The following is a 22762-nucleotide window of genomic DNA, read 5'->3' as shown; positions in this document are numbered from 1 at the left end:
CATGTGTATCAACCATGTCTATTAACATTTAATATGGGCATAAAAGTATTTTAGTGTTGTTGATAACTTTTATCAAATATGATTTTAATTTTCATGTTATGTAGTCTAAACTAGTTCTTCTGGAGGTTACCAATAAATACTTTGGACTCTTATAATGTCAATCTCTAGTTACTTCTCTATATTCCATCCTTTCTGAAAGGGGGCAGTAAATTCTGTGTTCTCTTTCTGACAAATTGATATCTGAGCGGAGTATTTTTATAAGTATCAAAAAACAATAAATCATGTTTATGTCTCTAAATTGAGACAGTAGAAAAATAACAAAGAATGTAACAGTTATCTGGTAAAAATACCAAAAAAAAATGCATCCCCTATTCTTTAGAAAATTTGCCACCAAATCATATTTTTTTACTTATAATTATGCTGTTGTCTCTTTAACCTTCCTCAACATAGAGGAAGACATATCAAAACCTTAATTGTATTCTAAAAATGACCTCACATTTCTGACATATCTTTATTTTTTAAAAATAGCTCTCTTAATCAAAGATAAACTACAATTGTGATGTTTTACTTTCTCATTTTTTATCATGTTAAAAACAGGTTACAAAGTGGGAAATTGCCCAATTTTATAAACCTTTCCATGTGGATTTCCTTTAACTATTTTTATGTATGTTTTACTAACCAAGTTTCTCTTCATCTCTGCAATATTATAAATGGCACAGGATGATGGACATTTACAATATTGATGACTATGTGTGAGGCATATATTTTTGTGCTTGGGTGTATATAGGAAAAAAGTCATACTGTATCATCTTACAGATAACCACATCCTGATTATTTGGATAGGGAGATGTAAAAATAAATGCTGAGTTTAAATACACACATTTAATGGTTCAAAGCCATGCTTGTAGCCAGTTAACCAAAAGGCCAAGTTCCTAAATATGGCAGTTGGGACACTAATGAAAATAAACACCCTGGCACCTGCCACACAGAAGACATTTGATTAACTAGTTGAAACTTGATTGCCACAAAATTAGAAATAGAGGAAATTATAGGGAGGGAAGAAAAAGAGTAGGTTCAGTTCCATTTCCCTATTTTGTTGATAGTGGATAAATATAGCCTATGATTTAAACATCTAGTTGGCCCCATATACACTCCAAATCACAGAAAGAGCACTCAAGGATGTTCATTGTATGAATACACCAGAGTGGAGATGTTTGCAAATTTTTCAGTAATTTTTATTGAGTAATTTTTGAATGATATTCCTCTGGCTAGGGAGGAGCTTCAAAAGAGTGAGCATGGAATCTGCCTTATAAAATTAGGTGTGTACTTCATTCATTTTTAGCCAATTGGTCTGCTATGTTTGTGCATTTTCACATTTTAACTATTTTTTTGAGAGAGAATTTTTAACATGAATTTTTTTAAGTTTCTTTATTTTGAGAGAGAGAGAGAGTAGAGGAGGAGCAGAGAGAGAGAGAGAGAGAGAGAGAGAGAGAGAGAGAAACCCTAGCAGGCTCCATGCTGTCAGTGCAGAGCCCACAAACTGTGAGATCATGACCTGAGCCAAAATCAAGAGCTGGACATTTAACCAACAGAACCACCCAGATGCCCCAAGAGAACGAGAATCTTAAGTAGACTTCATGCTTAGGGCAGAGCCTGATGCTGGTCAATCTCACTACCATGAGATCATGACCTGAGCTGAAATCAAGAGTCAGATGCTTCACTGACCGAGCCACCCAGGGGTCCAGCATTCTCACATTTTAAGTAATACTGCTGAATAAACAAGCATTTACATCGTGTAACATCTTAATCTATGTTTCAAAGACTTTCCAACACATAAGAATTTCTTATATATCCCAAAGGGATCCTCGAAACAGTATCTGGAGTGGCAGTGGAGAGGGCAAGGTGTGAAGTTCTGTCACATGTAAGTTTGAGAAGCAACACATATTGTATATTCCCTACAGGAACATTGGGAGTGCATACTGACATAATAAAAACTCTGAAAATGCAGTAGCAAAGAAATTATGTAATTGTATTTAAACTAGAATTAAATGAGAATTCTGCTAAAATGAAGACAGATGTTTGCATTACTGAGAACTGATGCTATAATGAATAATTTTTATGATAAAAAAGTCTCTAAAGTGGGCTGGGGCAAAGAAAGATTGAGAAGCATAGATCTAAAAAATGAAAGCAAATGAGAGTGAGGGGAAGTGTTAGGATGAGAGGGTTAAGCTGAAAGAAGAAACTACGTGAGTCAATATCTGATGGAATGCGTTTTGTGGTAAAGCTTTTAAACTGGGCTGGTGTTGAAAACAACAAGCAGACTACTCAGGTGATTAAGAACATTTCTCTTCAACCTGTGACTTGGTCATTAATGTCTAACTTATGGATAGTAGACCTATTAGAAAGTCTCAAGAGTACTGAGTTTGGGGGTGAGCCTTGATAACTTTGGAAATTTTTATTTACTTGATTGGAAATATTAAAAATAGACTTTACCCCACAGCTATCTTCAACAAACATGAAAAATAAAGGGCTTAGAGATAAGGGATAAAGGACTTACAAACTATTTCTTTTACCCTGTCTTCCCACTCTGGCCTAACACAGGCATTTAAGTAAGATTTAATAGGGCTTGTTGAAAAGGGTCCCTAGTTCTGACACCATGAAATGGCCACATGTGCCTGCCCACAGCATCACCCACAGTCTTCTTGGAAAATAATGGTGGTCTTCCAGGTAATTGGTGAGTCAGCTTGGCCCTAAGTGAACCTAAACAGAGTAAGATCAAGTGTACCCTATACCCTACTCCACAAGTTATAGTCATCCACATCCTTTTTTTTTTCTTTTTTAAGTCAGCTCCATGCGCAGCACAGAGCCCAACAATAGGTCTTGAACTCATGACACTGAGATCAAGACCTGCACTGACTCATGACCCTGACAAGACCTGCACTGAGATTAAGAGTGCGATGCTTAACCTACTGAGCCCTTTTGATAACAAAGAAAAGCTTCAGGAATAATAGATAACAGAGTGACTATCATTTTTTATTTTAAAAGAGGGCCTAACAGGGACAATGCTTAACACAGTCTGTGTGGCACACTGTAATGAAGAGACTTGCGAGACTCAGACCCTGCCTTGGCTTGACCAGATAGCTTGCGCAAACCCTTTCCATTCTAGGCCGAGTGAAACGGGTTTGGTCTAAATGGCCTCTAATGTTGCTTCCCGCTTTTGAAAAGTCTGCTGGTGAATCTGGCTCTTTTCTGGTACAAGTGAAGACATTGTAGGTAATGATAATAGGTGGTGCATGTTTAGCTAGAAAAACCTTTCTGCTGTCCCTCAAGTCAGCCAGTCTATGCACTAGATTGCATGTAGCTTTTGACATAAACATACTCCTATTGAATTTAAAGTATTTCTAGCTGAAAAGATGGGGTTTCCAAATCTTTCATTTTAAGATGTCATTTATGGTAAGAGATCCCATTTTATACATGTATTTTGAAAGAAAATTGCTACCAATTAAATTATGACATGCTATCAAGTGTAAGACTCACTCTAATTGCAGAGATGTTAAAAGTGCATCAGAATGGATGAAATATGGTACATCTATGTATTTCCAAGTGTCTACTTGGGTTTTTTTTCTTTTTTTCATCATGTTTAAGCCAGTATGCTCAATATTTTAAAAAATATAACTTTCAGTCAATAGATAGGTATTCAACAACATCAGAAAAATATTTCTGTGATGGCAAAGAAACAACCCAGAATTAGATTTGAAGGATAGGAGAAGCATCCTTACTGTGCTATTTCTTGGTCTGGTGACCTTGAATAACATGTCTAAATTGTCAAAATTGTCTAATGAAATTCACTGTATGAATTCACAGAATTTTAATTTTAGTTAACTAAAAATTTTTAAATTAATTTACAAATAGCATAAATCATTATGGATTTGGTTTAGGGCTTCCATTAAGAGCAATAAGTGTGTTTAATATTACATTTAATGTTATTTACTAAAAATGTATAAAGATATGTAATTATTTATGAAAAAAAACACCATATCATTTTTATTCTTATTTTATGATAGCTAAAAACTTTTCAGTGAGAACTCTAAACTGCACATGAAAACATTTCGTGAACTGCAAAATAATGTGAAAAGATTAACTACACGGTATCAAAGGGGATTATAATTTTGCTGAAACCAAAATCCTTCCAGGGGACATAAAGTTTATACTCAGCAACCAGACAAGGAACTGAAAATTTGGGACCATTCATAAAGGCAATCAGCAACACTTATTTTATTTTATTTAAGAAAAAAAAATTAATCTTTATTTCTGAGAGACAGAGCACAAGTGGGGGGAGGGGCAGAGAGAGAGGGAAGACACAGAATCCGAAGCGGGCTCCAGGGTCTGAGCTGGCAGCACAGATCCTGACACAGGGCTCGAACTCACAGACTGCAAGATCATGACCTGAGCTGAAGTCAGCTGCTTAACTGACTGAGCCACCCAGGCGCCCCTGCAACACTTATTTTAAATGATCAAGAGGATATATTTCACTTGGACATCATGCACACAATCTTGCTATTTCAGTGAGTGACAATATTTGAACAGTGTTAAAGAAGTTTGCTAGTAGTTTTCTTTGAAGGGTGAAATAATCATGTGCTTGAGACACTTGCCTGTTGCAAGGCAGAGACTCAGACCAGGTGAGTTGCAAGTCTCTTCTTTATTGGAGCTTCAATTCCACTGCCTCTGATGAATTTGGCCCCACAAACAAGAATGCTGAGTGTGACTGGGCACTTAGAACTTTAGAAGTAGAGAATTGCTTTCACATCCTCATAAATAAGAGACTTAAAAATCACTGAGGATTTTCACCCCAAAAGCAACTGAATTATAAATCATAGCTTCTGTCAGCTAATACATATATCATCTATATCGCCGTCACAAAAATACATCTAAGAAACATAGTCATGTTGCTTAGACATTTACTTGAGATTCTCTTTGTGAAAGTTGTAATTTTCGGTAAATTGTGTGATGAGTATTTTGGTCTATGTTTTGAGTATTATCCTGCTAGAAACGTGAAAATTGAGGCTGCTTTAACATTTCCCCCCTTTTTTTTGTTTTAATTAAAATATCAGAAACACGTTCTCTCTCATTCTCATTGCTCTTCAGTCGGCAGAAGTACATTTTCTAAAATCACAGAGCCAGTTAGAAGAAGATCCAGAAAAACAACTTACATTTTCAGACTCTCAGTTTCATGCTCCTTCAAGTATAACCTATTTGTAAAAGTATAAAACATTTTCCCATCTCCCAAACAAATTGCTTATAAAGTAAAATGCTTACAGGTGAGGTGTTCTTAATGTGGCACACACCTGAATTTTAAAAGGACTTTTCCTGAATGCTATGAATCAGGAAGAATGATAACTTCCCACTATACATGTGTTAATTGGTTTTATTCTATTTGGCACCATTTTCATTCCTTTTTAGACACTACTACTTTAGAAAATCTCAAACTTTGTTGTTAAATCTCTCTCTTTTTGCTTATTTGGAATTGCCAATCATACTACTAGTCTGTTGCAAAAATTTATGGAAACCTACAAAGATACTTTAAAGGAAGATTGCATTGTTTAAAAGCAGGGGTATGTATCTGTAACAGAGTATGTAGAGTCAACATGGTGTGCTGAATGAAATGAATGAAACAGTCTTATGTGGTAGGTAAATAGGAATGCAGAGCAGATATTAACATCCTGGCTTTATTGACAGGAAACTGAAGCTTAGAGAAGGGTAGAAATTTGCCTAAGTTGTACAACCACAGTAAATATGAAGACGTTTATGCCAGAGTCCCAGTTAGTCCATTAATGTTTCACATCTCAGATTCTCATTCTAATGAAAGCAACATGAATCAATATTCTCTAATAATTATTCCAGCAGAGTTTAAGATTCTTCCTTATCAAATCTTAATTTGTGCTTGGATCCCTGAATTAATGCAAGTTTCTTGATATAAAATGATGTCACCCAGAAATAGAAAAAAACTTTAGGGTATGACTGTAGACAATTCTGCTAAGGGGATTTGTTGTTTAATTCCAATGCTTTATAATGAGAAAAACAAGAATCTTTAACACTATGGGTAGGAAAAAGCTGGCAGAGTTGCACATAAACATGCTGCTTGTTCATCTAATACGTGGGGAATTTTTACCTGGTGTAAAAAGGCTTTCAAAAGATAAAGTTGGATAAATGCAGTTACAGATGACACATATAAGCCTCAGGATATTGTAGGCTATTACCACCACTTTTACCTTTAGCCCATTTTGTACTTACATATATTTAATAAAAATATTAATTTACATTTTAATTACATTAAACTAGCCAATATAATCAATGAAAAAATATGGTCTAAAATGTACATGAAAGTCCCAAAATATAAATTTTATAATATGCAACAGGATGCATTTATTAGGTAAACATTACATGTCAAGCACTGGAGATATAAATGTGAGTAAGACACTCTCCCTGTCCTCCAGTTGCTCACAGCCTGGTCAACCTGGAGACCCCCTCAACCACTTGCCCTGCCCAGGGACTTCCTCCTGCAACACTAGACTCTTAATGCTTCCGTTTCTTTCAAGTGCAATGGTTGCAAATAACCATTTTTTAAACATTTGCATTGTACTTTATTATTTTGAAATTAATTTACTTCCTTTCATTATCACATCAGTCACGTTAGATACAGGCAAAATATTATAATTTTGCTTTCTTAAATAGATGTACTGAGACAAGCAGAGTTACTTTAGAATCCTGGTGCCCTAACGCCTGGGACTGTGCGTCTACTTTCTAATACAATGAAGTCGACCAATAGAAAGAGGTTGGCCCTTAAGTTACACCAACATGGTTGTGACTCCTGACTGGGCTGGCTTCTTAACCTCTCTGTTTCCGTATGTTCATCAGGAATGTGGGGCAAAGATTTACCTTATAGGTTTATTATAAGGATTACAGATAATAAAAGTGACTAGCGCAAGTTAATTACGCAAATAATAGCTGTCATTATCCTGTATTGCCTTCTAAATCTGGCAACTTCACAAAATATGCCCTAGTACTTTTCTATGTTATGAAAAATACTTTTTTACCCTTGTTCATTTTAAGGAACAAAGTTACCTGAAATCTAGAATTATGGCAAAGTGGTAGAAGATAAATTATAATAAGGTAATATTGAGTGAGGGAAGGAATTTTACTGAAGAGAGTTAGACGTGGCAAGCACTCTAACATTTGATGTTACAGCATATTATGCATTACCATTAGTTTCAGCAACAATATTTCTATGAAATATTTCCATGAAAATATTAGCATACAACAGAATATCATAATGGGAAGAAAAGAAAGGGAATTAATCCAAATTATACTCAAAAAATAATTATTCAAGTTCTAATTATATTAACAAAAGTGAATTTTAAATTTAATTTTAATATAATTTTATATGATACATCATTTTGTTTTACAGTTCATAAGAGATCTTTATTGACTTTTTAAAAATCTGTAATTATCTTGTTAGGATCATGATTTTTCACAGGGTTTTGGTGATACTGACTGTATAGCATAGTCAGACTATGTCATAAAAGCAGAAGCACTGTGGGCATGATGGGAATGAAGGATCTTGTTACTGGAACTAGACCTTCCACAAGCATGGGAACAACTGAGAAGAAATGGACTGCAAAGGAGGTAGAGGAAGAGGAGAAGCCTCTACCAGCCCTGGCGTGGACAGACAAGTCAGAGCTTGCAGGGAAATGCAACCACCAAAATTGTCCCACGGGAACCACAGCTCTGACTTGGTGGGTCAGTGCCCAAGTTGCCAGTGGTGGCCTGGATGACATTTTAAAAGTGCATTTTTCACATGGTTACAGCCTTATGTATCATTAGGAACACAGAATTTTAGAAAGGGAGGGGATGCTCATTGGAAACTGTTGGATTTAATGCTCTCAAGAGATGGAGAGAGTGAGGCTCAGAGACAATGAACTTGGCCAAGGGAGAGGAGATGAAGGAGAGATTTAAGATGGACAAAGAAGAGGAGGGATCAGGGTAAGGCATGGCAGAGGAGCTGTTCCTGTGGGAGCAGCCTCATGCGGAGGCCTGATGTCATGGAACGTTGGTAAGGGAAAGGCTGGACAATAACCAGTTCAAGGCAACCAAGGCACCAGGCAATTACTGGCAGGTAATGCTAACCACTGCTCCACAAAGGTACCCTGAGAACAATGTGGAGAAAGAAGAGAGAGGGCTCAGTTACAAGAGGCTCTAATCAGAGAGATCTCAGACACAGGGGAGTTGACCTGTATAGAGAGGTATCCAGGGCTAGGAGGGAACTTGGGATCTTTTATAACCTCCCGATCTTAACTCCCAAACTCCAGTTTTACTGAGGAAAGAATGAAGCCCCAGGAAGGCTGAGTGAAAGATGCTGAAGTCAGGACTGGGATTAGAAGTCTGGTCTCCTGACCCCAAAGCTCCTATTCCTCTGATGGCACCATAGTAACTAAGCAAAAGGTGTCCTGTGGGTAGCGATCTCAGTAGATGAAATATCGGCAAGAAGATTAAATGAGGTGATATGTAAAGATTAACCCCAAGTCTTCATTCCTGACTATAGGAAAAACTGGCTGATGTGGGAGCTTCCCTCCATCATTCTCCCACTCAGTCTCCCTGGCACTTGCAGCCCTTTTGTCTCTTTCCATAATAACAGAATATAATTGAGTCCTACTCTGTGCTCCAGGCTTGTTTGAAGTTACAAACTATACAGTGACAGAGTTGGGGCAATATTTTGGGACTGCTTACTTTGAGTTCTTTTTCTTTGGGACAAGTTCAATTAATCTAATATTATTAAGCAAAGGTTCAAATCATTGAAAGTATTTGAACAACAAGTTAAAATTATAATCTCGAGGCCCCCAAATCTGGTCTATAAACAGATCTGCTGCTCTACTGCCCATGATTCATTATATAAGAATCAGTTCAAAACTCTGAGAAAAAAAGGAGAGAAACAAATGTCAACTTTAAATGCCATATTGAGTGACATCACAGTGCAAATCACTTACAACGAGACTTCTATTCATATCTATTGGAGAGTTTCCTTAGAAAAATTCTGTAAGAGGGCTGAAGGCCAGTATCAAAATAAAGAGAAGACACACACTGTACCTGATGCTTTTGGGAAGACATATCAATTTGATAGCTTCTATGGGCATTAAAATAATCATAAATTATTGTTAAAATTATTTAATTTCTAAAAAGGTAACTTAGAAACAAATAATTATCCCATTCCTTAACCTATAGACTCTAGAGGTGTAATTTGAAGGAGCAATATTCCTCATTAGAACTGAATTTATTGAGTATACACTATTACCACACCCTGAAGCAAAATTTTAAATTTCTTACATGTAATTCAAATATATGTTTCAGATTAACTCTCAATTTGATCACTTAATAGCAAGAACACTTCAAATACAAAAGAATAGATATGATTTAACTCTATTCTAAACTGGTACTAATATCATACTTGTATGTTTGAATTTTATAAGAAGAGAAAGAGGATATTTTAGGTTTGAAGAATATAGAATATTGACTCTGGAACTTGATTAATTTAGGGATATTTCTTAGACTCCAATTTTGATAGAAATAAAGATAAGAGAAAACCTTTTCTTTCTACTTAGGTTTTTAAAAGTCAACCATTTTTATACATTTAAAAATTTTATAATATTGGACATCGTTGATGAAAGCAAAATTAAGACTACTAACACTTACAGAAAATCATTATCTTGAGTTGTCTTTCTCTTTGTTTCAAAGTGGAAAACAAAAGCAAAAATTAATCGATAAATATGAAATGTCTGAACTTACAATTAGCTCCACCCTAATTTTGTATTATAAAAATATCTTCTTAGAGTTTCTACTCGTTTTAGAGAGATAAATATTACCATAAAACATTCAAGATCAGGATATAATCAAAACATCTTAAAAGTATGTGAAAATAAAAAAAGTAGTTAAAAGAAAAAAAAACCTAAATTTTTCTCATAGCTTTTATATATAACTTACCTTGTGAAAAATCAGGAGATTCTAACTTTAGAATCCTGTCTGTGCAGTTTCTTCCAAACTCAGCCCTGATGGTGAGTTTTCTCTCTGAGTTTTTATAGTCTCAGTTATACACCCCTTACTCCAATCCCTGCCTTTGCTTTCTCTTACATCATTTCTAGGTTTTCCACTGAACATTTTCCCAAGCTTCTCTTCAATCTCTCCTCCCCTCACCCTCTCTCTTACTCTTTTTCTCTGAGTCTTTCTCTTTCTCTCTCCTATTCTCCACATCTATTTTATCTATTGCTTTGATCATGGTATTTAAGTAGCAACAGGAGCTTGGGCTCTGGAAAATTTAAGTATACATTTAGTATTGTGTTCAGCCTTAGACCCATCACTTCTTCCTGAGGTTTTAGTCTAGCTCGGATAATTACACATCAAATCTGGGAAATAAAATGCAGTAAGATTTTTTCAAAAGAAAGTCACTAGGGTATTTCAATGTAAGATTTAGGGAGATTATAATCAGAAACCCAAACTGATTTATTGGTATATTTTTTGGACCCTTACATTAAACGATCATCTATGGAAATGGTGAGTAGTTTCAGGCTCAGTCAGGTGCACAGCTCTGTGTCAGTGAAACTGACAGCTACTTCATAATTAACATTGCTATACTGGGAAGGTTGTTACCAACAAACCTATAAATACTTAACTGTGACATGTGGGCTATAAATGCAGACGTTGTATTCATTCTTATCTTTCTCTGTCCTCCAGGATTTTAATTTCTTTTTCACCAAGACATTCCTACCTCTGTCTGAATGTTTTCTTCCTTTCCATTTCCTACTAATCACATTTACAACATTATACATGCAGATTGTAAAAAAAAAATAAGTTTTTAAATCCTAGAGATAATAAGTTATGTGTTAGCTCATTATTAGTTCATTTGGTTCAGCACTAGATAGATCCCCATTTGACAGGTAAAGAAACTGAGGCTAGATAAATTAAGTGATGTTATGAGGTCACACAGCTAGGAAGCAGTAACAGGGCCAGATTTCAAATACCTATCTTCTTAATTCCTTATCCAGTTCTTTTCCCACAACTTCATCCTGTCTCACTATTTAAAAAGCTAGAAAAAAATAACCCAAACCAGATCATGTTTTTGCACAAATAGAAATAAATTTGTTCTTCTTGGTTTTGCTTTAAAAAGCATTTAAAATACTACTCACTAGTGTAGGAACTATAACATGGTTGATTTGGATGTAGGTGGGAACGGACCGGAGCACAGTGAATTCGTGGGACAGTAAAATGCTTTATTTTTTGTGAAGGGTTTCCAGGGATAACATATGTCTCAACAAGCCTGAAATTTGAGTAGTTGGCAGTGATAGTTCACAAGTCAAGATAAAAATACAGCCTAATTGTGGACCCTTGTTTAGACATTACGGCCATAAAACGATTATGTTAGCTTGAATCCACATGATGGAAAACTCTCAATATAGATTTAATGGATGCATCCTAATGCTACCAGAAGCCAATATTCTTGATGTACCTTCTACTCTTATTTGAAATGCCTCCCTCAGCATGCTGACAAGTGATATCTGTGGTTGATTTATTCCAGATCTGTCCCTGCTTAAACAGCCCAAAGATTCCACCCTATTTGTGGATTTTGTTGACCTAATTCAAAAGTTTGACTTAACTGTTCTGCAGCAGTAGAAATAGCAACAGTTTATTCCAGGAACATAACCATGGTACATTTAAGCCGTTTACACAGGATTCTGCATATTATCTATCCTTATATAAATTACTTATGCATTTATACATGACAGAGAAATTCTGTTACCTTGAAAGACAGAGTAGACACCAGAGTATATGAAGAAATTGAAAGAGAATATACATCCAGTGATAGAAGGGAGAGATTAAGATGAGAAAGGGAGAAGATATTCATGAAAACTTTTCAGCTAGTATATCATTACTTAATCTGCAGGACAACCTTGCTGAAGAGGTATTATTATTCATATTTAACAGATGAAATAAACTAAAGCTCAAATATGTGAAATGGATAGCCCAAGTGCTCACAGCTTAAAAGTGATGGAATCAGGAGTTGAGACTTGTTCTGTCAGGATTCTGACTGTAAGGAGACAGTACATTGAAACAGTAATTTGAGGAGAATTTAATGCGAGCAGAGTGCAAAGGAACCAGAAAGGACATTGCAGTCCTGTTATTGGACTAAACCAATAATAGGCAGATAACCCTAATCTTGCAGGGTTAAAGGTAAGTACAGACAGACAGATCTGGGTAGAGAAAGTTGCCTGGCAGAAGAAGTGTGACCTTTCATCAAGGGATACAACCAGTCAAGAGTCACCTAAAGGGGAGGGAATTTATGAAATAAACACCAAGATTTAAGTCTGCTTCCTCAATATAATCTCCTGTTGTGTTTACCTTTGGTCAAACCCAATTGGAAAAGAGATTGGGGCACAGATAAAAGACCCAGCACACTGTTTAACCTCAAAACTGTGTTAAAAGACATACAAATGAGATGCTTGGTAAAGATTATCATGACAGCAAATGCCATGATTTACTTGCATTGAAATCTGATACTTCCTAACATTTTTTTTCAAGTTTATTGGGGTGTTATTTATACACACAAAATCCGACCTTTTAAAATGTACAATTTTAGGAGTTCTGACAAATGTAAACGTTATGTAACCTCCGCTAAAATCAAGATATAGACTATAAGTACCCCCTGCACACCAAATTTTCCTCATACCTCTTTAGAGTCAACCCCCTCCCCAACCCCCAGGTCCTAGTAACCACCGATTTGACTTCTGTCCCTATAATTTTGCCTTTTCCAGAGGCTGTAGGAAATTATACAGTATGTAGTCTTTGGTGTCTGGCTTCTTTCGCTTAGAATAAAGCTTCTGTGATTTATCCATGTTGCTAAATGTATCAGCACTTTGTTTCTTTTTAACGAGAGCGTTCTATTGGATGGATGTACCACAATTTTTTTATCCATTCACCAGTTGGTGAAAATTTGGGTAGTTTGCAGTCCGGGATAATTATGAATAAAGCTGTCATAAACATTAACATAGGACTCTTGAGTTGATATTTATGTTTTCAGTTTTCTTGGAGAAATACATATATATGAGATTCCTAAATCATGTGGTATGTTTATGTTTAACTTATTAGGAAACAGCTAAACTGACTTCCAAAGTGGTTCTGCCATTTTGCATTCTTACCAGATATGTATGAGAGTTCCAGTTGTTCAGCATCCTTTCTAGCTTTTGACATTCATTGCTGTTTTCAAAAATTTAGCCATTCGAATAAATGTATACTGGTATGTCACTGTAATTTTTTTAAATGTTTATTTATTTTTGAGAGAGAGGCAGAGAGAAAGGGAGACAGCAAATCTCAAGCAGACTCCATGCTGTCAGCACAGAGCTCAAGGCAGGGCTCAAACTCATGAATTGTGAGATCATGACCTGAGCTGAAATCAAGAGTCAGATACTTACCCTACTGAGCCACCCTGGCACCCCTGTCATGGTATTTTTTTTTTTTTTTAACTTTTGCACATATATCTTTTTTTTTTTTTTTAATATGAAATTTATTGTCAAATTGGTTTCCATACAACACCCAGTGCTCATCCCAAAAGGTGCCCTCCTCATAAAATAAACGTTGAAAAAAAAAAAAAAATTTAAAAAAAAAAAAAAAGGGGCGCCTGGGTGGCGCAGTCGGTTGAGCGTCCGGCTTCAGCCAGGTCACGATCTCGCGGTCCGTGAGTTCGAGCCCCACGTCGGGCTCTGGGCTGATGGCTCAGAGCCTGGAGCCTGTTTCTGATTCTGTGTCTCCCTCTCTCTCTGCCCCTCCCCCGTTCATGCTCTGTCTCTCTCTATCCCAAAAATAAAATAAACGTTGAAAAAAAAAAAAAAAATTCAAAAGGTGCCCTCCTCAATACCCATCACCCACCCTCTCCTCCCTCCCACCCCCCATCAACCCTTAGTTTGTTCTCAGTTCTCAACAGTCTCTTATGCTTTGGCTCTCTCCCACTCTAACCTCTTTTTTTTTTTTTCCTTCCCCTCCCCCATGGGTTTCTGTTAAGTTTCTCAGGATCCACATAAGAGTGAAACCATATGGTATCTGTCTTTCTCTGTATGGCTTATTTCACTTAGCATCACACTCTCCAGTTCCATCCACGTTGCTACAAAAGGCCATATTTCATTTTTTCTCATTGCCACGTAGTACTCCATTGTGTATATAAACCACAATTTCTTTATCCATTCATCAGTTGATGGACATTTAGGCTCTTTCCATAATTTGGCTATTGTTGAGAGTGCTGCTATGAACATTGGGGTACAAGTGCCCCTATGCATCAGTACTCCTGTGTCCCTTGGATAAATTCCTAGCAGTGCTATTGCTGGGTCATAGGGTAGGTCTATTTTTAATTTTCTGAGGAACCTCCACACTGCTTTCCAGAGCGGCTGCACCAATTTGCATTCCCACCAACAGTGCAAGAGGGTTCCCGTTTCTCCACATCCTCTCCAGCATCTATAGTCTCCTGATTTGTTCATTTTGGCCACTCTGACTGGCGTGAGGTGATACCTGAGTGTGGTTTTGATTTGTATTTCCCTGATAAGGAGCGACGCTGAACATCTTTTCATGTGCCTGTTGGCCATCCGGATGTCTTCTTTAGAGAAGTGTCTATTCATGTTTTCTGCCCATTTCTTCAGTGGGTTATTTGCTTTTCGGGTGTGGAGTTTGGTGAGCTCTTTATAGATTTTGGATACTAGCCCTTTGTCCGATATGTCATTTGCAAATATCTTTTCCCATTCCGTTGGTTGCCTTTTAGTTTTGTTGGTTGTTTCCTTTGCTGTGCAGAAGCTTTTTATCTTCATAAGGTCCCAGTAATTCACTTTTGCTTTTAATTCCCTTGCCTTTGGGGATGTGTCGAGTAAGAGATTGCTACGGCTGAGGTCAGAGAGGTCTTTTCCTGCTTTCTCCTCTAAGGTTTTGATGGTTTCCTGTCTCACATTCAGGTCCTTTATCCATTTTGAGTTTATTTTTGTGAATGGTGTGAGAAAGTGGTCTAGTTTCAACCTTCTGCATGTTGCTGTCCAGTTCTCCCAGCACCATTTGTTAAAGAGACTGTCTTTTTTCCATTGGATGTTCTTTCCTGCTTTGTCAAAGATTAGTTGGCCACCTGTCATGGTATTTTAATTTGTATTTTCCTGTTGACTAATGATGTAGAAGATATTTTCTTGTATTTATTTCCCATTCATATATTTTTGGTAAAGTGTCTGTTCATATTTTTTGCTTAATATGTAGTTGTGAGAGTCCTCATAGGTCTGGACACAAGAATTTTATAAGATTTGTGTTTTGCAATTTTTTTCCACTTTGTGACTTCTCTTTTCATTCGCATAACATGTTCTTTCACAGAGTATTTTTAATTTGATTAAATCCAATCAGCCATTTTTTTTTTAATGGATCATTTTTTTTTGTGCCCTGAGCAATCATTCTCTCAGTCAAGTTTGAAAAAAAATTTTTCTCTTTTGTTTACTTTCAGAAGTTTTTCAAAATCCTTTTGGCTATTCTAGATCTTTTACATTGCCATAAAAAAGTTTAGGATCAGCTTGTCAATGTGTACAAAAGAGCTTGCTGGGATTTTATTAGGATTTCATTGAATTTTTAAGGTAAATTTGAGGAAATGTGACATCTTAACAGTATGAAATTTTTTGATCTGTAAACATAGTATACCTCCCTTTTATTTAGATATTGATTTTTCTTAACAATTGTTTTTGTTGTAAAAGGCATATAAATCTTGTATATACTTTGTTAAATGTATTTCCATCTAATTTTCTTGTTGAGGTATAACTGACATATAACATCGTATTAGTTTCAAGTATGCAGTGTAACGATTCGATATTCATGTACACTATGAAATGATCACCACAGTAATTACCATTGATCTCCATAAAAATCATAAATTTTTTTCTTGTGATGAGAACTCTCAAGTTTTATTCTCTTGGCAACTTATAAATATGCAGTATAGTACTATTAACTATACATTACATAGCCATAACATTTATTTATTTATTTATTTATTTATTTATTTATTTTTTCCAATGTTTATTTATTTTTGGGACAGAGAGAGACAGAGCATGAACGGGGGAGGGGCAGAGAGAGAGGGAGACACAGAATCGGAAACAGGCTCCAGGCTCTGAGCCATCAGCCCAGAGCCTGACGCGGGGCTCGAACTCACGGACCGCGAGATCGTGACCTGGCTGAAGTCGGACGCCTAACCCACTGCGCCACCCAGGCGCCCCCATAACATTTATTTTATGGCTAGAAGACCGTACCTCTTGACCCTCTTTGCCAATTTACACACCTTCAACCTCTCACTCCCTAGTGACTTATAACCTTGCCCTCCTGACATAAATTCCGCTTGATCATGACATATATCCTTTTCTATATTGCTGGATTTGAAGTGATGTAATTTTTTAAGTATTTTTATTAATGAGGGATATAGGCCTTTTATCTCTTTAAAATTTATATTTCAGATTTCGGTAACATGGTTATATTGGTCTCATAAAATAATCGAGAAGAACTACATGCTTGTCTTAGTCCATTCAGACTGCTATAATTCAAATACCATAGACTAGCTGGCTTCACCAACAAACACGTAGTTCTCATGTTCTGGGAAGTCCAAGATTAAGGAGTCTGCATATTTGTTGTCTGGTGGGTACCTAATTTCTGGGTCATAAATTATGGTCTTCTTCTGGAACCTGTTTGATAAGGGCAATATTCCCATTCGCGAAAGCTCCGCTGTCATGACCTAATCACCTCCCAAAGACTCCACCTCTGAATAACATCACATTGGGGGGTTAGGATTTCATTCAATACACGAATTTTGCAGGGACACAGATATTCAGTCAATAACAACCCACATCTATTTTCTAGAAGAGTTTGTGTGGAATTTGTATTATTTGCTCCTGGAATGTTTCATCGAAATCCCCAAGTAGGGTCATCTGTGCCATGAGTTGCCTTTGTGGGAAGGTTTTTAATTACAACTTCAAATTCTTTAATACGTCTAGGGCTGATCATTCTAGCTAATTTTCCTGAGTGCGCTCTCATAGCTTTCATCTTTCATATAAAATGTCCATGTCATTAAAGTATTAAAGTTATTTAATTCTGGTGCTCTTTTTCTTCAGTCTTTTTTTTAAATTAGTCATTCTAGAATTCTATACATTTTATTTATCCATTGAAAGAATCAGCATTTGGTAATTTTATTATTTATTTATTTTCATTTTTTTTTAAATTTTTTTAATGTTTACTTATTTTTGAGAGACAGAGAGACAGAGTGAGAGCGGGGGAGGGACATAGAGAGAGGGAGACATAGAATCTGAAGCAGGATCCAGGCACTGAGCTGTCAGCACAGAGCTCAACACAGGGCTTGAGCTAAGCTGAGATCATGACCTGAGCAGAAGTTGGATGCTCAAGGGACTGAGCCACCCGGGTGCGTTGGTCATTTTATTTTAATGATTGCTACTTCATATTGTTTTCTTCCTTTTTCCTGATTTGTGTTTAATGTGCTCATCTGTTTCAATGCTCTTAATATGGATGCTTAGATTATTGATTATAGATACTTCTTTTTTTCTAATATAGTTATATAGTGTAATATATTTTCCTTCTAAGCACTGCTTTAGTTATATCCTATACATTTTTATATGTTCTGTTTTCATGTTTTATTTAATTTGGAATATTTTCTAATTTTCTTTCAAAGTTTTGACTACTGGTTAGTTAGAATATGTCATTTAATTTCCAAATACTTGGTGATTTTTCCCATATTGTTTTGGTTATTGATTGCTAGTTTGTTTTGTATTAAGGAAACATACTTTATATTATTTTAATGCCTATAACTTTGTCAAGATTTGTCTTATGGCCAATAATATAGTTGGTGAGGTTTCATGTGTACTTTACAAAGAATGTGGGGGTGCATAGGTGCCTCATTCGTTAAACATCTGACTCTTGATTTCGGCTCAGGTCATGATCTCATGGTTCATGAGATCAAGCCCCACATCAGGCTCTGCACTGACACTGTTCAGCTTGCTTGGGACTTGCTCTCTCTCTCTCTCTCAAAATAAAGAAACTTTTTTTTTTTAAGTTTAAAAACATATAAAGGATGTGTATTCTATTATTAGTGGGTGGAATATTCTATAAATCTCAGCTAAGTTGGCTGATAATGTTCAAATCTACATTTTTAATGATTTTTGTCTGCTTGTTCTCCCAATTACTGAAGGATTATTGATGTTTCCAAAATTTCTTTATTTCTGTTTTCAGTTCTATCAGCTTTTGCCTTATGTTAGGGCTTTTTATATCTCTTTATCATTAGGTAATTTATCTTTTTATTCCTAGTAAAAATCTTTGTTTTGAAGTTTACTTTGTCTGATATTAAAAAATTCACTATAGCTTTCTTTTGATTGTTGATGGCATGGTGTATCTTTTCCCCCACATTCTTTTATGGTCAGTCAATCTAAGCCATCTGACACTGACAATCTCTAAATTTCAATTGGTTTGTTTTGACCATTGCATTTAATGCAATAATTGATGTATTTAAAACTACAGTCTTAAAAATTGGTTTTTTTTTTTGGTCTCATCTGTTCTCTGTTCCCCATTTTCTCTCATTCTGCCTTATTTTAGATGATTATTTCTACCTACTTTTTATTTTTTGTGTTGTTGCTACAGGTTTACAATATTCAGCACTATGTTGTCATAGTCTTTCTCCAAATATTTTTCTACTTCATCCATAATCTAATAATCTTTCAACAGTTCCTTCTACTTTATCCATTTCTTCCTTTATAGTATTACTGTTACACATTTAAAAAATTTACCTGTTATAAACCCAGTTTTTTATCCATTTTTGCTTTACACAGTTATTATTTTTAATGATTTTAAAAATATTTAAAACCCCATATTTACTACATTTACCATAGCTGATGCTGCTCTGTATGTGTGTGCATTTAGAGTTACAGTGCCATGTAGTAGTATTTTCCTTTTGCTTGAAGAATTTCCTTTAACATTTCTTATAGTGTTTTGTTCAAGAAAGTGTTTAATTCATCTTTTTAAAAAAAAATTTAACATTTATTTATTTTTTTTTAATTTTTTTTTTAATGTTTATTTATTTTTGAGACAGGGAGAGACAGCATGAATGGGGGAGGGTCAGAGAGAGAGGGAGACACAGAATCCGAAACAGGCTCCAGGCTCTGAGCTGTCAGCACAGAGCCTGATGGGGGGCATGAACCCACGAACCGCGAGATCATAACCTGAGCTGAAGTCAGACACCCAACAGACTGAGCCACCCAGGTGCCCCTAATTCACCTTTATTTTTAAATGTTATTATTGTGTACAATGGAATTCTGAGGTGACAATTTTTCTTTCTGTATTTTAAAGCTCACGTTCTATCTTTTTTGGATTAGATAGGGTCTGATGCGAAGTCTGCTATTACCTGCTTGTCTATGTTGTGTTTAATTATATTTTTATTTATATTTATCCTGAAGGTCCCTGAGTTTCTTGATTGTTTTCTTTTATTAATTTACGGGGAAATTGGCTATTATCTCTTCAAATATTTCTTTTGTACCCTTCTCGGTTTTTTTTTCCTGTTATTCTAATTACATGGTTATTAGATCATTTGACACGATCCCCTATCTCCTAGAAGGTCTGATTTTAACTTTTTTTTTAATGTTCATTTATTTATTTTGAAGCAAGAAAGCGCGCGCAAGAGCGCATGCACATATGCAAGTGGGGGAGGGGCAGAGAGAGGGAGAGAGACAATCCCAAGCAGGCTCCACACTGTCAGCACAGAGCCCAATGTGACGCTCAATCTCACGAACGATGAAATCATGACCTGAGCCAAAATCAGGAGTTGGACATTTAACCTACTGAGCCACTAAAGTGCCCCTAAACTCTTTTCCTTCTCTGTATTTCAGTAAGAATATTTTCTATTGATCTAGCTTCAAATTCATTTACTATTTCTCATGCTGAGTTCAGTGTCTGCTATTGTTTGTGTGTGTTAAATTTTAGTATGTCATAGGCCTAGCAAATAAGGATTTCACTTATGTCTTGAGCTTCCAGGAAATATAAATTCTAATGTAGCTTACAAATTGGCTTAAAAATATTATTTAAATATCAACTGTTTTCTTTTGTAACCACTTTAATGATGGCCTTCTTTAGGTACTCTACCTAAGGTCAAACCTTTTGTGTGCCATTTCTCCCCTCAGGGGGGCTGCAACCATTTGAAATTTCTACCTCTGATTGTCTACTGACCTCAGTTTCCTGATGCATTCTAAAAAGTTATGGTTTTGCATGATTTTGTAAAAGTGACATTGTCATCCAGCTTCCTATAAGCTAAATGGAAACACAAGTCTTCTTCCTTACATTTTTATGTCGTATAAGAATATTTTGATAATCCATTTCTATTTATTTTTTGACAAGATTGTTTTTATTATCATCCCAACTTTGTAAACAAGAAAACATTTATTTGAGAGATGCAAAGCATGTTCTCTTAGCTAGGTTCTTATCTTCTACTGCATTTTTCATTGATATAAATCATCCCTCAAGTGAAATTCAGAGGTGTGAGAACTGCATTTACAAGCCCCCTCTTATTTTCATTTGTATTCATCCTGAAGTGAACTCCAGAAAGCTACATTTCTGTTTCATCCAATCTTCCAGGTCAGAGGACTAAATGCTACCTCTGGACTCTAGGAAACTCCTCATGTCACTCTGGATTGCGCAGATTTTTGATATATTCCATGTCTAGGGCACACTGCACGTATGTACTTGCTATGATGGAGCATTTTACAACAGACTAGAGCTTTACAGATCCCCCTTTGAGGCAAAGCCCATTGGCTTCTGCCTTTATTTTATGGGGCTAGAATCTTGTTGGCTGTATTTCAGAAACTGTTTTTACAGCCACACTGTTTGCTGAGCAAAGGAATACCTTTGCCATTTGATACCTCTGCCCATTACACTCTTTCCCCATTAAGATCACCCGACCAGTTACATTAACTACAGGATTCTGTCTGCTAAATTCCAACAGTTCAAATCATTGACTTTACCAATTTAAGGACATGGAAATGCTGGGATGCCAGAAGCCACACTAGAAGGCTAACTACCTTATATATTCTTAATTCTCTTTCTCTGTCTCTCTCACGCACACGCACACATGGTGTCTGAACATGGAATGATTTGATGACCTGTCAACATATAGCACTTCAAAACTGACAAGTCTTTATATAATTTATGTCACTGCTATAGTAACTGCTCTCCTGTGGATGCAACAATACTCTTAGATAACGGGGCAATTATTATTAACACCATTATACAGATGAAAAAACTTTAAAGAATTATACAGATATATAAACTTAGGTATATAAGTTTAAAGAATTATATTTACCTGTTCCTTTAATATGCAAAGAATTTTGCTGGGTCTGTGGAAGTCTTGACCCTGTTCTCAAGGAGCCTATATTTGAATGGGGAAGACAAAATTGAAATGCAAGTAATTCCAAGATGGTCTCCATGTTATGCTGTAAAGAATTCAACCCACCTATTTTAGCTTATTTGCACGATTTTTATAAGCACTTCTTTCCCTAAAGAATCATGTAATACTTGGAATTTTTCCAACAATATCATGTCAAGTGTGTTCTCTCCCATGCTGAGTCAGGAATTACTTGTCTAAAGTCAAAATTATAGGAAATTACAGGGGTGGGCACTGAATAATAAGAATAACCATTTATTGATTACCTTCTTTGATACAGGTATTGTATTATGCTTTTGCAGTCATTATAAAAATAAACATAATTGATTGAAAACTTACCATGTGACAGCATTGTTATTAAATTCTCACTTCTAGGGGCGCCTGGGTGGCGCAGTCAGTTAAGCGTCCGACTTCAGCCAGGTCACGATCTCGCGGTCCATGAGTTCGAGCCCCGCGTCGGGCTCTGGGCTGATGGCTCAGAGCCTGGAGCCTGTTTCCAATTCTGTGTCTCCCTCTCTCTCTGCCCCTCCCCCGTTCATGCTCTGTCTCTCTCTGTCCCCAAAATAAATAAACGTTGAAAAAAAATTCTCACTTCTATGCAGTGAAGGGAGACTGTGATTATCCTCATCTTACAGAAGAAGAAATAAAAACTTAGCCAAAGTCAATAAACTGGCTAATAGTAAAGCCAACATTTCAGTCAAATTTTTCAGATGTTAAAGTTTATGTTTTTTAGCAACTACACTGTACTGTCTCTCCATGTCATCCTAAAAACAATCTTACACAGTAAGTACTATCCACAATTAAATCATGGGGAAACTAGGTTTGGACTATGTTCAAAGTCATACAGGTGTAAATGAGAGAGCTGGGATTTGTGTGCAGGAAAGACTATTCCAAAACCTTTTCTCTAAACCCTACTCAAGACTGTTTTCCACTGTACTACACCAGAGACACTGAGAGGTAAACTTGACAGCTCTGGGTATCCTTGCCTTTCCTGATATGCATCTGTTTAGGCAATCAGCTTCCATCACAGTGGAGAAGTAATATCTCCATGAATTATGCATCCCTTAAACTTTCCTCCATGAACTCACACTGGGAAGGATCCTCAGGCATATCAAAATAAATAAAATTTTTTTAATATGCCATGGGACATAACCTCTCAAATAAGTAGGAAATGCCACTAACAAGCTGATTCAATTCTCTAAGCATCTAGTAAAGCAAAGCTTTACCTTAAGTAAA

General features: G+C 36.1%; 1 protein-coding gene across 3 annotated transcripts in view; it reads right to left on the bottom strand.

Annotated features, from left to right (window-relative positions):
• The window catches only part of OSTN (osteocrin), a 54773-nt gene extending 33262 nt beyond the window's left edge, over window positions 1-21511 (bottom strand). For 2 of the 3 annotated variants that reach the window (XM_086675003.1, XM_086675002.1), the window contains exons 1-2: window positions 21446-21511; window positions 9745-9773 (exon numbers count right to left, since the gene is read on the bottom strand). The gene's annotated coding sequence lies outside the window, so the exon portion shown is untranslated. Of the gene's footprint in view, window positions 1-9744; window positions 9774-10032; window positions 10177-21445 lie in introns of those variants that run through there. The other variant, XM_025914062.2, reaches the window with a different exon arrangement.
• Window positions 21512-22762: the final 1251 nt, after the last annotated feature.

This window comes from Puma concolor, chromosome C2 (assembly GCF_028749965.1).
Source record: "Puma concolor isolate L17-30 chromosome C2, mPumCon1.1.hap2, whole genome shotgun sequence".
Lineage (NCBI taxonomy): Eukaryota > Metazoa > Chordata > Mammalia > Carnivora > Felidae > Puma > Puma concolor.
This window is presented reverse-complemented; position numbering and strand designations above follow the sequence as displayed.